General features: G+C 38.5%; 1 long non-coding RNA gene across 1 annotated transcript in view; it reads right to left on the reverse strand.

Annotated features, from left to right (window-relative positions):
* Positions 1 to 17,402, reverse strand: part of LOC114011939 (uncharacterized) — a 76,508-nt gene that overhangs the window by 14,271 nt on the left and 44,835 nt on the right. Inside the window, exons 4-7 of the long non-coding RNA XR_008746631.1 lie at positions 16,122 to 16,324; positions 7,907 to 7,966; positions 7,303 to 7,393; positions 5,241 to 5,330 (exon numbers count right to left, since the gene is read on the reverse strand). This is a non-coding gene — a long non-coding RNA (uncharacterized LOC114011939). The remainder of the gene's footprint in view (positions 1 to 5,240; positions 5,331 to 7,302; positions 7,394 to 7,906; positions 7,967 to 16,121; positions 16,325 to 17,402) is intronic.

The raw sequence follows: 17,402 nt of genomic DNA on the forward strand, positions 1-17,402 counted from the left end.
CCAACAAAACAAGAAACAGCTGCTGTATCTACAAGGAAGGCAAAATAAATAATCTGCAGCTTTTAATTGCCGTGGTAGTAATACTTTTATTTCCACTTGCAATAAAGTTGCTAATTTTGGCAAAATTTATTCTAGCTTATAAGACTATGCAAGTATCTATATAAATCAAGTGTAGTCCTTGGAATCCTGGCAGCTGGCCAGTATAGCCCTCTGTGTAAACAAGTTTGGTTATTTCTATATTAACCACTTGTGGTTATGCCTCTCTCCTGGACTATCAAGCTAGATGATTACCCTTCACTGTATGTTTCTCTGTGTGCGACAAAGTCTAGCAACGGAGCGGCATTTACAGGCAACAGAATATGTAGATTATATGCACTGCAACTAAATAAAAGTCCATTCCTCTGAGTGAGGTCCATTTAACAATGCCCTGCCGGCTTTAGAAAAGGATTGTAGTTCATAGGTTCTTGATTGAAACAATAAACAAACCCTGTGAGCGGTAAAGTTAGCTGGAGGAACAAACACAGAAGATTTGTTTAGTGACATAAATTAGGACTTAGAATTATCTCAACAGTTTACATAACATTTGCTGCGTACGAATCCATTGCCTGTGGTGTTTAATATTGCATGTATGATTTGGCAGATCCAGTGTAATTTTACAGTGAAGCAAGGACACAACAGATGACAACCCTCCATGTGGCAAAAAAAAAAAAAAGTGATAGCTGTATCCACATATTGCAGATGTAGTGAAATAGATCTGAAATAGCAATTATTTATTTATCTGCATGTAGGATTTTTGTGTCTGTTTACTGATTTTGGTTTGGGGATTTTATCTTATTTTGGTTTTGTACTTAGGTCACTATTGCCTAAGTAAGAACTTAATATTTGTAACATACTGAGCACATCACTTCATGTTTTGGAGTCCAGTGCCAGTTGCTTCTTGTAACACAGCCATAGTAACAAGGTGCAATTTGAGGTACTGATACTGTTCAAATCAAAATAGGAAGGATGATAACCTTGCAGACAAAAGGGCATGCAAAAATGTACGTGTATTTTGTCCATGGGATTCTATCTGCATTCATTATGACAGTTTTTAACTACTTGAACTGAGGAACCTAAACATGGCCAATCACTCTGCACAGAAATCTGTGGTTAGAAATGAGCTTTGCCAGGGAGCATTTCAGAGCCTTCATACCACCCTGCTACACCTTTCCCAAGAGGATTCAAAGAACTTCAGCAAGTGAAAGACTTGCAAAGGTGCCCTTTGATGACAGGCACATTACAGATACAATTCTTCCTCTGTGCAGTCATCAAAAAACATTTCAAGTGCTAAGATCTATAGTTCTGCTTTCTGCTATGTTTAGTGCCATCAGAAAAACCCACCCTAAAAAATAAGAAAACAAAAAACCAAACCAAACAACTGCCCCCGCAGGATCTGGGTCAAGAACTTTCTTGTTGCCAAGTAGCAACGTTGTCCTGACTGCAGGGTAGCAGAGGCAGTGGGGGATATGCAATCTATCTAATACATAGATGAAGATATGACTTCTGGAAATCCCAGAAGGTGCAGATATGGCATACGGGCATGTACTGGCCCCTCTGAGCACTGCCTGCCATCAGTGATAACAGGGCTATTTAAACACAGTCTGCTGAAGAAATAAGCAGCATTTTCTATTCAAGTGCCTGAGCAGCAAGCAGCCAGTCATATTAAATGCTGAAGGAAGGAGTCTAAGGATTAATTTCCAGGGAGGTTGTCTGTATAACAGCAGCTATGTCAGAGGAGTAATATCTAGTTTACACAACAAAATATCCTTGAACTATTAAGCTGCAGGCAAAGACTGCAAATCAAAATTAATTACAACTCTGTGTCTTGGCTGTACAGAGACAGAAATGCTGCAGCCCAGTAGAGAAGAAAAGCCAGCCAGAGCACTGGTGAACGTTTAACAGGAGTTTATATTTTTAAATACATGGACTACATCACAGAGAGGGACAGCATCTAGCAGCTTTCCCCTTAATTTGGGGTACTTCTGTTACTGAGACAGAAATAAACGTTTCACTTTTGTATTTTTTTGAACATAAAACTACAGGGCATTTTCATATGTGAGGACGAAAACTACCTTTTTTGCTTTACCCATCTTATTCCAGACTACAAATAGACTCACCTTGCCATTGTGAATATTCACTGCCCTCCTCCCACCCCTAACTGTTTATTCAACCATGGCAACATTTTGGGATAGAATTATCAAATGGCTGGGATAAATTTTACTGTGATTTAACTTGGCGCAGCCTTTTAAGTGAAAGCATTTGCTATTACAGACCCTGATAATGGCACCCCTAGGTACAATACTCTATTTCAGAAGATCTGTGTTAAACATTATAAATTCCAAAATAGTTACCTCCTCTGGAACAAAATCATTAAGCCGAGTAGCCTGACTTAATTAGACTTAAATGTCACCAGTGATTCGCTCTGTTTTAATAAACTCATCTGTTTTCATGTCACTTCTGTAATTTATGCCATAAAAAGCCAGTCATGTTGTTCCAATGCCTCAGGAGCACAGTTAGGAACTATCTGAAAACCTTCCAGGACTACCTTCTCAAAGGTTTCATGCCACTGTAGCAGCTGCACACAGTGCCTGTGAACATAAAGCCTTTCCAGGGAAAGGCATCACAGACAGCTTTGTGGCTACTAGAAAATTTAGAGCAACAACATTAAAAAAAGGAGCCCAAGTGCAGCTGAAGGAAGAGCTCTATTAAGAAATCCGCTTTGCTATACAGCTCTGAAAGTGAATAAAGAAGCAGCAAACATAAGGAAATGGGTGTTTATGGGAAGACTATTGCAAAATGGTAAGTTGCAAAATTTGCCTGGTAGCTTAGCAAGTTCACTGTCTTCCCTAACGCTTTTGTAAAGAGGTGCCAGAGCTGTGGGTCAGAGCCAAAGAACAGGCTTTCTTCAACACACAAGGTCTTTTCACCTTGACCTTTCAATATACCTGGGTATTAAAGTTGCCTCAGGAATCTGTGTAAAGATATTACATGCATTCAGTCCACCAGCACTTTAAAAGCCAATAGATGACTTACCAATATTCTCCAAGTATACATTTACATGTGGGAGGGCAGGAAAGGAGCTGTGGTAAGGATCTCAGATCTGCGCATTTAACTAAGTAGTGCACAGACACCATCCTAAAGGGAGTTTAAGCGCTCTGCAGCAGAACTTCATGTGATAACCTCCAAGGCACAAACCCTAGAAATATGTTCTTGAGCTCTCTAAAGATATTCCCCTTTCATGATAGACAGGAGCCAGAACATATATAAACAACTACAGGTTACCTAAGTTTCATAAGATTGGTACTTACCATTGTGATGGATCCAGTCTAGGAACAGAGTTTGCTGGACAGGAAGCCTGCCCCAATCTACTTCAAAGCACAGCTGGGAGTAAACAGGTATGCTAATGAAGAAATTACATATGCTACTCATTTACCAGCTCCCAGAGGAGCCTTAATAGCAGAAGTTGATTACACATGCAGCAGCAAGAAGGTCCTATACCTGATTAAACACATTTGTGGGTACACACTCCTTTCTGTGCTAGAAGCAAACAGGACAGGCAACATGCAGCCAAAACTAATTGTAATGCATCTCCTGGTCAGATTAACAGGACCAAATGCTCACCCTGGTTGGTGGTATTTCTAATTAGAGACTGAAAGACACTACCTGATATCTGTGATTAAAGAAAAAAAAAGCCAATTAAATGAGCATACAAATACCCTAGGTATATTTTGGTTTTATGTTCTTTTTCCTCTACAAATACTGACAAGATCGGTGTGCATGAGTTAGTGATGAGTGGATATTGCTGAAACTGTGTTTGCTTTCCATTTTGTTTGAAGCAGCTCCACTGGAAGCAGGTTTGTTTACTTACTTTGTTTATTTACCTGGTGTTTGATAAATGGTCTCTGACACTCAGTTATCAGGGATTCATACTCACATCCCTTATTGGAAACTCCATTCTACTAATTGTTGCTGTAAACAGGACAACACAAGAGGTGGTTTTGCCTCCAGGCTGTTTCAGCCGAGTCTGGTATCAGCCATGTTTTATTACAACCTGTAAGACTGGAATCTCTTTGATTGTCCTTCCTAAGACTTAGGATTTCTTTTTCTTCTTTTTCCCCTTTCACATGCAGTCAGACACGCAGGGTACATTTAAAGGAATATGTTGATCTTAATGACCTCTCAAAATTTATCCTGGGGCTAATCAGTGACTTGCTGTGTTGTGCTGGCTAAATCTATCATGGTATTGAATAATTCACAGCCTGCCTTAAAGGCTCCAGACTAGGTGATTTACCCCATATTAATGTGATGCTTTTGAATTTTAACAGTCTTATGTTAATGTTTTACAAAATGATAAAGCACTACAATGATAAAGCATGCTTCTGAACTCTCCAGCAACAAGGGATGATGGTTTGAACCACATAACTCTAGCAAAGGACATCCAACAATATCAGATTTATGACTGTTGCTGCAGCATCTGTCATAAGCTTGGACCAGAGCAAACCATTTTGTTGCATCTTACCCTGTTCTTATTGCACAAGTGGCCTTTCCAAACCTGTCTGACACTTTAATGAAAGTAGTCAGGCATAAAAGGTAGGGCATTCTGAATGCAGAATTAAGTGTTCCAAAACTGGTTTAGTGCAGAGGTTATATAACCCTTTGAGAAAAGACTTAGAAGAGAACAAAAGGGATTTCATCACTCAGAGGTTAGAATTTCACAGAGCAGCGCTCACGAGTGGGGTCATAGTTTTCCATTTGAAAAGGAGACAGCCTGCCAGCAAAGCTCAATGTGTTAGGCACATGTTGGGTGTTGAGAATCATAAAATGCAGGCCAGGTGATGTGAACACTCACACCCCTTTCCTCCAGCTCTACTGCACCTTTGTATTTCAGTCACTCAAGAGACCATACATGTGCTTTTACTAGCATCTCAAGAGAACAAGTGAATGGCATTTATATCTTAAAGCTTGCTTATGTGCTTGCTGTGAGAAGGGAGTTGTGGGTGGGGGAAAGACACAATGTCTCTTCAATATCTGCTTTATACACTTCAATGGCAATGGCATGCTTGTACCTACACAGAATGGAAACTAAAGGGCAAGTACTTCAGCCCTGGACCTTCTGGTAGATGGCAAGGTGTCAAAAGAACTTCAGTTCTGCTAAATGCAGCCTAATACAGATGGGAGAGAGGGGGAAACTTCTTACTCACCTGACATTGGTCAACTCAAGCTTCTGAGAATGGAACTTGCTGACAGTTTGCATGGAAGATGGTGGCTCTCCATCTTCATACAAGGAAAGGCTAGAGAAGAGAAAAAAAGGAAGACAAAGAAATGAGAATAAGGAATTGACAACAGTACGGAAACAACACACAACAGTGTGAGGCATTATCTGGATTGCAGTCTGAAGTACCATTTCCTATCACTGACAGGCAAAACAATTGCCTTTATGGATTTAAAAAATATTTTTTTGTTCCAAAAGGCAAGAAAAACCCCACACTTATTTTCCTCACATGACTCTGTGTTCCATATTTATTCTGACAGGGAGAAGAGGACAGCATTTAACAGAGTAAGCTATCTAGAAATGCTAAGATCTTGAGTACTAAGGTGCTCACCTAGCAAATAAAAAAATTAATCTTTAGTTTGCATTTCCTGGCTTGCAGTAGAGACCCAAGCCTTCATTTTACATACTCCAATCTAGTTCCTCAAATGATAAAGTATAGAAGCTATCTCTAGCATAATGAATATAGTGCATAGCAATGCACTATGGAACAGCTGCTGTTAGTTTTTAAATGGACTGCAAGCAATTATGGAACTCACCTGGGACATAAAAGCCCCAGGTTTTCATTCAGTGTTAATTCAGATAGCCATGTCAGTTTCTGGCTTACTGGCTGCTCTAGGGTGGGACTGTTTGTTTCCAGAAAATTCAGTCTCCACCTAAGAGATTTTCATGACAGCTGGAATGTTTTGTTAAGACAAGTCAATGTTAACAGCAGCAGCAAAAATATCCACCAGTTCTTCTAGACACTTCCAAAAAGATACTACAGAACTACTTTTCACAACACATGCAATTGAACCGTGAAGACTGTGGCTACAGTTCAAAAACCAATGACATAAAAAGTGACCGAACATTTAAAAGGCTAACAATACCATCTGGAATTTAAATGATCTCTATTAATACATAAGCTGGAAGAAGCACTAAACTGCATGCTTGAGAGTTTAAGCCAATCTTTGCTAGTAGGTATTAGAAGGAAATCTATTGCAGATTATCCTATCGTTGCCTAACTTAGGGTCTCATGAATCTGCATTGGAGCATCTGGTGCAGTCAGACAGGAAACTGAAGTATGAAGCCATGTTGGTATTTATGTTCTTCTGTATCTATAGCATGTGTGGAACTTAAAAACAAGCTGTGCACCTTCAGAACTTTAGAGAATTAAGTCGTGTATGTGGGTGACTGAGAATGCTGTTATATACATGCCTGAGATTGAATATCTACATTTGAACATGTTGGCTATAACATACATCTATCGCTGTAATGAAGTGCCCATAGGACCATTCAGGTACAAAGCCATCCTGAAACATAAAAAGAACAGCTTCAGCAGAGGTGCTATTCCATCTCCCAGGCCCTGAGAAGGATCCATTCTGTGTACAACATTCCTGATGGTTATTGTCTAACCAATTCTTTAAAAACTGCAAAACAAGCAATTCCATAACAACATTAGGCAGTCTATTTACAGTGCTTTGTAAGCTTTAGTGCTGGAAACTTTTTCCAATGCCCAGTTTACATCTCTCTGACTGTAATTCAAGCCTATCAGTTATATTCACAAAAGATATGGAGAGCAGATTACATCCTTTCTCCCTGCAGCAGCCTTTATGTCTCCCCTCTCCTCTCTCCTTTCCACATTTCTCTGAGGCTGTGTTTTCAAACTCCTCATTATCCTTACTCTTCTTCACTGGACTGACTTCAATTTGTCCACCTTTCAGAAGAGTCGTGATCAAATTTGACACAGTACTCCAGCTTGGATCTAATGAATGTTGAGTAGATCAGAAAGAGAGGCTGATGTGCCTTCCAAGGCAGGTTCCTGTCTTACATTGTACTAGGGCATCTTCCTTTTTTGCAACTGTTGCCTTATGATCAGCACGTGATCTACTAGAACTGCCAGGTTCTCTTCTGCAGAGCTGTCACTAACAACCAAATCTATCCTGTGCTTATGTAGCTGATTCTCCTTGTGTAAGTGTAGAACCTTTCCTTGCCCTTACTCAGCTGCATCTCACTTTTGCAAGTCACTCTTGTGTTTTGTCATGATCTTTCCAGATTCTCATTTTCTCTCTGATTTCTCTTTGGTCCCTTTTAGTGCTGTGTTACCTGTAAATGGAATAAATACAGTTTATATCCTGTCGTGCAGCCCCATGACAAAATCCTCTATATTAATATGGACAGCTTATAAATGCTAGGATGAAATAAAAACCTTCAGACTAGCGTCAGCACTTCCTTAGAAACTACAGTCAAACAAGCACAAAATTTACATCTAGAAACAGATTTTTTTTCATTCTTTTGCTCATTAAGTACTTGTTTGTTCCAGTTAACAATCAAAAAAAATCAAGCATTGACCTAATTCTAAAATCAAACTGAGTTAATATCAGGAGTAGATGACATATATTTCTCTTTTAGCACTAGTCAATTTAAACATCAGTCATACAAGAACAGATTTACAGCTGAAATGAGTTGCCTTCTCAGAATAAATGAAGCAAGGAAGCCTGTTATTTCCTCACTCAATCTTTTGCATATAGCATAAGTATTGTAAGAATAACCCATGTATTTCAAGGTCTGTAGAATTTAAAAGCATCCACATCTTGCAAAAGGAGCCTTAAAACTTACCTCCAGACACTGATTATTCTGGAGCATGAGTCATTTAGGAGTGTCTTAGATAATAACAACCTGCAGAGGGGAAGAAATTTTATTCCACAGTCTAAAGTATTTTTTTAATCTTTTCTAGTATCAAACTTTACGGAACTAGCTCTCCTCCTCATGGTAAATACAGTTTTATGGTGTTAACCTAACAAATATCTTTGACTTCGGAAAAAATGTCATCTATTTCCTTACACTTAGACAAGAAATTACAGTAGAACCAGTTATGTCCCTGAAAGATTAAACATTTCTGAATGCAGCCATTGCATATCATTGCTGTAATTCAGTCACTCACAAATCCTCTCCATCAAGTTACATTAGAAAAAGTGTTAATGTTTCATTTAGAGTTTCATACATTAGTAGAAGAGCAACCAACTTTCTGAAAGAAAAATCAGAGCAATGGGTGTTCAAGAATATAAGTGAGAATGTTTTTAGTAGATCTTGTGTTCCTCACTGACCAGAACATGAGTAAGAACTTCTGTGTGTCTTTACAAGTTCTTGTCAAGGCTAAGAGTATATTTGTTGTCTCTGTATTATGGGAGATTCTTAATACTCATCTCTCTTGCAGGGCTTCTTGAATACTTTTTTCAGCACTTCAAGACTTACACAAGAGATGCTGTATAAGTGGAAAGCATGATGGTGACACCTTTTTTTTAATATCTCAGCAATGATGACTTATTACTACTCTGCATTCAACTTCTTAGCCAAAGCACTTGATAATCTTCTCATTCAATCCTCTATACAGTAAAATTCCTTATTTACAAAAATAAAAGACTTATTCTGATTAAATTGTCTCCCTTTAAACAAAGATGAATAATTTTCGCTGTGGGTCTTCAACACTTAGCTGAAATATAACCAAACAGATGTCAAGAAATGGTAAGAAGCATCTTAAGAAGCTACTTAAATTATGAGTGGCTTTGTGTAGTTTTAAAATTTGCATCTTTTCCATTCTGAGTGGCAACAGAATGGAGACTTATTCTTGTTGCATGGATATGTTGTAACCAATAGATTTTTCACAGGGCTGTCCAAAGGAAAAATTAAAAATTAATTAATTAAAAGCTTTATGGAAGACAAAGCCTAAAATAGGATCACCAATTGTTGCAGCTACATTACTCCACATCATGAGCAATGGTGGCCTAAGAACCGGAAGAGACCTTGTTCTATACCACTGCAGAACAGAAAACCTTTTAGCTGTAATGCCCTTGGCTAGCTGTGATGGTCAGATATATACATTCTGTCTTACACAGAGGAGTTGAAGCCATGCCTGGCATTTTTATTTGTTACTACAAAACAAAAAATCAATGATAATGGTTTTTAATACTCTCTCAACTGTCACTTCAGGGCAGGGACTGCTTTTGTGCTTACAGGACACCTAATAAAACAGGGCCACAATTTAATTAAAAGGTCAAAGAGCTTTTAAAATTGAAATAACAAAAAAGAACTGCTATAGTAATATATTCCACAGAACCAGCCTGCAAACCCTGAAGAACCTGGCTAGAATGGCTGAGCCATTACAGAGCAGGTGATAATTATCTTCTTGTGTATGCCAATGTCACATTAGGACTTAGAGCAAATCTTCTTGCTGCAGCTTTAGCTCAATATTTCTTTACCGATTTACCATGGACAGAGAGAACAGATCATTCTTTTTCTTTCTGAAGCAGCCTTTTATGTACTTGAAGACTGTTAATTTAGCTCTGTTCAGTCTTCTGCTTTTTACTCTCAGTAATACCAATTCACTTGGTCTTTCTTTGAAGGTCATGTGTTGTAGACTTCTGCTCATTCTCATTGCTACCCCCCAATACACATCTAAAGTGTGCAAAGCTATCTTCTTGACCTAGAAGGAATATTGCAACATACTGTTAAACACAGGTTTCCAGAAAGCTGATAAAATATATCCTGTTAAAAAGCTGAGTGGCAAATAAAAGTAGGCAAAAACCCAGGAATGATAGTCCATAGCAGTGCCTAGAGCACTGTTTGCTAATGTTAACATAATAATAAGTGTATGTTTGTGTGAGAACTGGCAGGTAAACATACTGTCTGCTATGAAGACTTTCAAACCTCCTGGGGGCAGTGAAGATAAACCAACACTCTACCCCGAAAAGCAGACTCCAGCCAATTCAGTTTAATAAGCAGATCTCATCTCTCCAGTGCTGCATCAGTTCAGTACCCAGCATAATAAAATGAGTCATCCCATCATCTCTTCCTACTTCCAATGCTGTCAGCAAATTGCAACAGCTTAAGTAGCTCAGGAAAAAGTCTCTTTCTGCTGTTTCCTAAACTTAACCCATTTAGAATCCATGTGTTACGGTACAAGAGTATAAACTGAAGGCTTCCTAGCAATATTTCAGTGAATAATCGAGGGAATTACTGCTGTTTCCAAGAGAAGAAAATGTGAAACAAGTTTAACGAAATAAAATAAGCCTGGAGAGGGTTAATAACAGCCATTCCAGAGAGACTGCAAGTAATTTTACAAAGAATATTGTTGATTGCATGCCTACTGGACAAGTTAATACAGTGAAAAATGTCTGAGGAGAGGAAATGAATGGAAGATTGAGACTGCTTTGTACATTCAAAAAAACCCCTGTATCATAGTGAAAAAACAGCATGCTAGTCTGCTTTCAAATGTGTAATCAGCTCATTTTGGTTTGTTGATGATAGGGAGGTAAGTGGATAGCCAAATTCAGGTTAGCACAAGTGACTGTGAAGTGATTAATACTTAAGATACCTGAGGCAGAGTAAGTAGAAGTGCAAGATGTAATTAAGAAAATAAAGAACATGAATAGTAATGCTTTTCACACCTGGTGAGAAAGGGCGCATTGTTGACATGGTGTGATAGCTACAGATGGTAACTGAAGTGGGAAATGTGTGAGAGGTAGTGACAAAATACAAGGATTTGTAGGACTCTTCTGAAGAAGACCTGATTTTCAAAGATGTTTTCAAGTCAGGAGTATACAACCCTGTAAGTCAATTGGAGAAGGTGGGAGATGAAATTTTGTTTGTTAATTACAAATATGCTAACGGTGGCAAATAGGAACTCACTAGTTACTTAATCAGAGTGTCATTGCTCTACTATAAGCCTTACTTAAGACTACGTTAGGTAGTTCTCTTGTCTTAAAAATTAATTAGCAGTAAACTTTAACTTCTCTCACACTTCACAATTTAGGCAGATGTTTATTGAAGTAGGTAAATAAACTGAAATAATGAGCACATTTAATTAGGAATTTAAATTGTCTGAGAAGTTATATCCTAAGCTGCCTAGAACATGAACCAAACAGAAGGAAACGGTTTACGTGTAACACCTATCAATGCATGCGATGATGCAATGTATATATACTATCAAGTAACATTTGGGGTTCCATATTCACCATGTCTCCACGATTCCACTTCAGTTTTGATTGCCTAGTAGTTACAAGTTATTAAATAACAAACTGAGGAACAAAAAAATGCATAAATGCCTACTAAAGATGTTTACATTAGAAGAAAAGGCTGTGACCTTTTTGCTGTTTATAAAGGATCAAGCAACAACTTGATAAAGCAGTAGCCACTGCTTTCAAGTCTGAGGTTGGTGGCATTAAGTAAGGTCTCCAGACAGCAACCTGTCCAAAAAAAAATATCTGGTATAACGCAGTCTCCTTCAGCAGTGCTTCCGCCACCATCTCAATTAGCCATCGTCTCAATTATCTACCTCATGTATTACTGCGTCTGACAAGCAAGCAGCCCCGAAGCACAGACCACAGTCCCTGCTTCCTCTTTCATTTTCCAAGTAACAATTAGACCTAGGTATGATAGAATAGGATGTGGTGGATGTTCCCTTCTCAAGGGAGGGGTTACATGCCTCAGAGGAGCAAAAATATCCAATTGAAATCATGAAACTTGAATCCATTTTTTCCTGAAAAGTGAGTATTTTGGTATTTTCATGGACTATCTGCTCCTTCACACAGAATTCTTAATATCAGTCTCTCAGCCTTGACCATACAGCAAGTCATGCTTCCATTTGCTCCTGGCTGCAGAGCACATATCAACTCAGGGACAAGAAACATGTACTTCTTGGAAAAAACATGCTTCGGGCATGCAATGGCTGCTGCACTCTTGCAGCACTTTTAACTACCTCTGTTTGTACCTCTGGGAAGATCTTACCTACACCACATGCTCTGCTGTGGAGGCAGAAACTAACCGCTAGGGTCTAACCCTTTTCTCAGTAAATCAAAATGGCAACATTCAGCTCTATTCCTTTTACAACTCAGAGTGAAGTTATCTTGCAGCAAAACCAAGCAAAGACTTTGGAGTAAGGAAATCAAGAGCTGCTATACTATGTGATTGGGGAAAGAAGAAGAGATTTTCAGGAGACAAAGGCTAAGTAAAAAAAAAAATCAGATAGCAAGACAATGTCAGTATTTTTTGGTTTATTTCAATATGGGAATTTAAACTGATGACTTCCTGGGCTGCAGATTAAAAGCTTATAGAGGATGCAGATAATCTTTCATGCAGAGGATGTTGGAGGCTTGGAATTCACTCTTTGGTATTTGACATACCAGTTTTAATCCTCATGTTAGCTCTTGGGAACTCTCTGACCAAAGGTAAATAGCCAGCTTGTCTCTTAATAAGCATGAGGATAACAATTTACAATAACCTTAGGTTTGTGTGGAAGGGATGCTACATAAAGTATCTGTGCCATTTTCTGGATGGGACACTGGAGATTTAAATAAGTTTTACTAAATGAAACTAAACAAATGTTTTTATCAAACTATAAAATTAGTTAAATAAGTTCAGCATACTCAGATAACTTTCCTAATCCATCATACACTAGAAATTATTTTTCTGCTTAGCTAAATCTGCATTTACATGTTCCAGGTACCAACCTCAGCAGCAAATAGGTATTCTATTTCTACTACATAAATGACCACTTTCATTTTGCACATATCAAAATACTTTTCCCAGTAGTTTAAGAATACTCTAGCGCCAATTTTTATTAAGAGACTTATTTCATATAGGAAATGCATTCAAGCATGAATGTAACCTACCCTGTAACTGCTGTAAACTAGTATGAACATCCTAAAAATATTTAGTCCCCACTTATTCAAAATCAGTTCTTAAAATGACACTGTTCATAAATACTTTCAATATTGGATTTGTGGCTCTATACAGATTCAATAAATTAATTAAAAACTTAATCTACCACCATTGCTAGTGATGAAACATAAACTGGATGGTAAATGAGTGAACCATATTGGTGTCTTTTCCATAGGAAATACAAAAACCTATCTTGATTTTGATAAATAAATCACTGTTAGTTACAGTACGGCTGTAGCTGTGTGGCTTGCAACACTAGAGAAATAAAAACTCTAGAGTTTTGCCTAACAAGGTGGTTTATCCACCAGTTGTACGTGGCTTAGAAAGGAAAGACCTTGGTTTTCTCCCTTTCCTCACAGATATATAGATCCTTACTGTCTGGTTGGTCTGCATTGGAGTCTAGTGGTCTCCACTCGTTTGACCTGGACAGCAGTGGCCCCAAGAACGAACATGCTCATAAACCCTCTGTTATGAGCATATTATACCACTAGATTTTTAAGCAGGACTTGAAACTGTTTTGTACAAAAAAAATGAAGGTCCAGAGCAGCCACTATTTAGCTGAATCCCCACTCACTTCAGGAAGATGAAATTCAGCAAGGACATAGTAAGAATTACCAGAAATCTGTATTAGAGGCAAACCCATTGAAATTACATTCTTGCTGCCTTTATAGTAGGAATCAAGTAAACAAGATAGAAATTGTGTAGATAAAAATATTACTTTCAATCTGAAAGTTGGTGACTATGATCTGTAATTGCTAATAACTTTTAAAATGTATGCCCGTATTCTTTTTAAGGACTAAGGTTAACAATAGTTTCTAGTATTTCTTGCTTCCTATTCTTTCACCAATTAGTAACTGCAAGACATCTCTTTAATTTTAATTGGCCAAAAAGTAAACCGTGAAGATTGATCACCAAATACTTTTTCCAGACTTTAAGATAAGTAGGGTTAAGAAACAGAAGGAAAATTAAATAAGAGGAGCAATGTTTAATGCCTTTGGCATTATTTCTTTTAGTTAGTGGTGAATGCTAAGTGATGTTTCAAACTGAGATCACAGTTGAGCAGACAGAAAGGAAAATATCATTTTGTCTGTGAAGTTCTCAGAAAGATGAACCTGTCAAGAGGTAGAGAAATAGGTCACATGAAAGTTAATGGAAAGTAATAAATGGAATACATTGTGCCACAACGCTTCATCTCAATTAAAAGTTCACATGCTGAATGCCATTTAAATTGACATGTACCCAGCTCTTATCAGCTTGCTTATTTATAGTCTTTGCATTTACAAAGGCTGTTTATTCCACTGGGTGGTCTCTGGAATCCTCCTGTTGCATTTCTTAGTCAAGAATAATTGAAGTGTAAAGTAGCGAAATGCCAAGATTCATAGGAAAATGTTTCATGGGAGAATGTTTCTCTATTACAGATGTTCAGGTGCCTCAGAATAAACTGATGTTAGAGAAAGAGTGGGGTTTTTTTTCTAGCAGTGTCCAGCACTAGACTGACATGAACTAACCATTATTCTTTGAATGCAGTATCATCATCACTTTAAGAGGCAACTCCAACACCGCCTTTTTACAGTTCAAGACAAAAAAGAGTGGTTTGGAAGGCAATCCAGAGAACATGTCATAGCTGAATGACATGCCACACTGCTGCACCTCAGCTTCCCACACAGAGGTGTGATGAGAATAATGAACTTGCTGAAAGAGCTATAAAAAGCTGACTGGGGGGTTACAGCTTTATCCTTGCATGACGTTGTTGCAAGAGGTGGATAATAGTTTATAGGGATTACTTGAGCCACTTGTAGATGAGATAAAGCTTTGTAGCTTTTGTATGGGAGAGACGTCTTAAAGCTGAAGGTGAGACACAGAAAGATACTATAGGTACTACTAAAACTGGGAACATGACTGCAGCACGCTGAGGAGAAAAATGTTAGGCGTCAGAAGGGTGCATATTTTAAGTTGCATGTGAACTCTTGCTCTCTAGGTCAGATGTCTGACTTAGAGCTCCATCTTTAAGTACTTTATCCCTCTTCTTAGGTTAAATGCTTCACTAAACTCACTTGTCTCAGGGTGATAGTGGGAGATACTGTCTACATAATTGCTTGCTAGTCCTTGAACTTGCTCAGGAAATGAGAGCTCTGGTGTGTAGCCCTCTTTCAGTGCCAAGATCTCAACCATATTTCCTCCAACTCCACGGGAAATGCCTGCATCGTATAAGATTTGGGGAGCACCTTTCACCTCCTGTTATAGCTGTGCCACTGAGCTGCCTAGACTGCCAGAGGCAGCTAGCAAGAGGGAGCCTGGCATTGCAGGAATGGTCCACCGCTACAACATGGAAGGAATGAGTATGGATCTCTGTTTTGTGATGAACAAATGGATGCCAGAGTGCCACAAGCACACTGAATAGAACAGAAACACGGGATGTTTGGTAGCTTTACTAGCTGAGAGCAGAACTGAGACAGGCACGGATCACTTCCTTGCTCAGACTGGGAGGCTAGTGTGCATGTGCAGAAGCCTACACACGGTCACCAAACACTTCCACTGCCACAGTGTTAATAGGATGCTTCATTTCAGGCAAAGATGTTTCTTAATTAAATGTAATTAAATTAAAAAAATCTCACAGGGCTTTTTTTCTGGGTTTTTTCTGGTTGTTTTGTTTTGGTTTGTTTTCTTCTGAATCATAGCCCCGACAGAGTAGTGATTTTGGAACAAAGACTGCATCAAACCTACAAGTCAGCAGGTAGATGGGCATGGTGAGAGTCTGGACTATGTGGGAGACATTCATTATAGCCCTCTTTGGGGGAACACAGTGCCTTTCAGCAGCTAAGAGCAAAACAAAACCCAAGAGATATTCAGTGAAAGAAATACAAGCTCACAGTGCTGTGGCTCCTGTTTGCAACAGTTCCAAGATCTGCACTGCTCTGACAGTCAGGCTGGCCAATATAAAAGTCAGGAATAGGAGAAAAAACCTCTTACAACTTGTACTATTGCACAAGTATGCAGACGTCTTTTCAGAGAGTTTATAAATGAAAAGGAGAACTGTTCATCCTTAGCTTACAAACACGTAAATGTGCACTGCTACCATGCAAATCAAAGTATCTGTGATTTGAAAAAATCATACCTGTGTCTGAAGGTCTGATCCTGAATTGGCTGCTTACATTTAATTCTCCCAAGCTGTATGTGTTCTAATGTCCTGAGCACTAAGGATTTTGCACTGAATTCTTGCTGATTCTTATTTGTTCAGTGTAGTTGAGAAACTGAGCACTTTGGGTAGCTGTCTCCCCTCCTCACCCAAAGCCTTAGGCTTATTCTGCTGTCAAAAGTCTGAAAAAGAATGCGTCAAGGGTTATATTTAAAATGCTTTTAAGTGGAATTTGTACTCGGTTAATATTTAAGTACTGCCTACAATGCATGCAATAAAATGGAAGTATGCTTTGGAAGGCTCTGATTGAATGTGCATGTCAGCTGGTGCTCTGCTAGCCTGATGCAATTTGATTTTGATATAATGTAATAGAGCACAGTGATGAAAACCAGCAATCCTAATAAGGCTCCTCTTTTCACAGCTTATTTATTTTTCGCCAGTGAGGCAGGTGCCTCTCTATCTCTCTCTCGCTTTCAGAGCATGTAATCAAAATAATTAGCTAATACAATTTTTCTTTGTGTCATAATTAAATGAAATCTAAGTAACAGACTATTACTTTCATATTGCAAAACCATAGGGTCAAATTTTCAACTAGTATATACTGGCAGCATGGATGTCAGCTGAACAAAGAAAAAACCTTGCAGCAACAACCTTACTCAACAGGAAAGAAATGGACTAACGGGACCTGACTGCCCTGTAGGTGCCCAGAAGATGGCTGGCTGTGTTCCATGCTGTTTCAGTTGCCTGCTCTTTAGCATCTAGGCAGATTAGACTGTGCTGTGACTTTTGTAAGGTGGAAAATTGTATGAAGCTACCAAATTCATTTCTGTGTGATTCTGGTTTTGAACACAGGTTTCTAGGGTGGAAAGGCTAATGCATTAACCGATCACATCAAGCACATCTCATTATGCAAAAGATAATGTTAACACACTCCATTTCCTACATTTTTAAGGATCTGATGCTTTCAGGGACTTTTTTTCTCCTCATGCGAATTGTACTCTCTGCACCTTTTATCTAATTTAACATGTAGTTTGTGTCAAAAAACTTCTTGGAACAAAACAACAATCAGGCTTTCATGCAATCACAGATCCTCTAGGAACCAAGAAAAGTAAGCTGTGGCAGAACAGAAGAGGATGCTATTCTCAGTCCCAGTGGGCAGCAAAGCTAAGCAAATGAGAGTGACGTGCTGACTTGAGTATGTTCGGTCTTGGAAGAAAAATGCTTTTTTACTTTAGAAGTGTATGCAATTATCCTTTTTCT

This window comes from Falco peregrinus, chromosome 3 (assembly GCF_023634155.1).
Source record: "Falco peregrinus isolate bFalPer1 chromosome 3, bFalPer1.pri, whole genome shotgun sequence".
Lineage (NCBI taxonomy): Eukaryota > Metazoa > Chordata > Aves > Falconiformes > Falconidae > Falco > Falco peregrinus.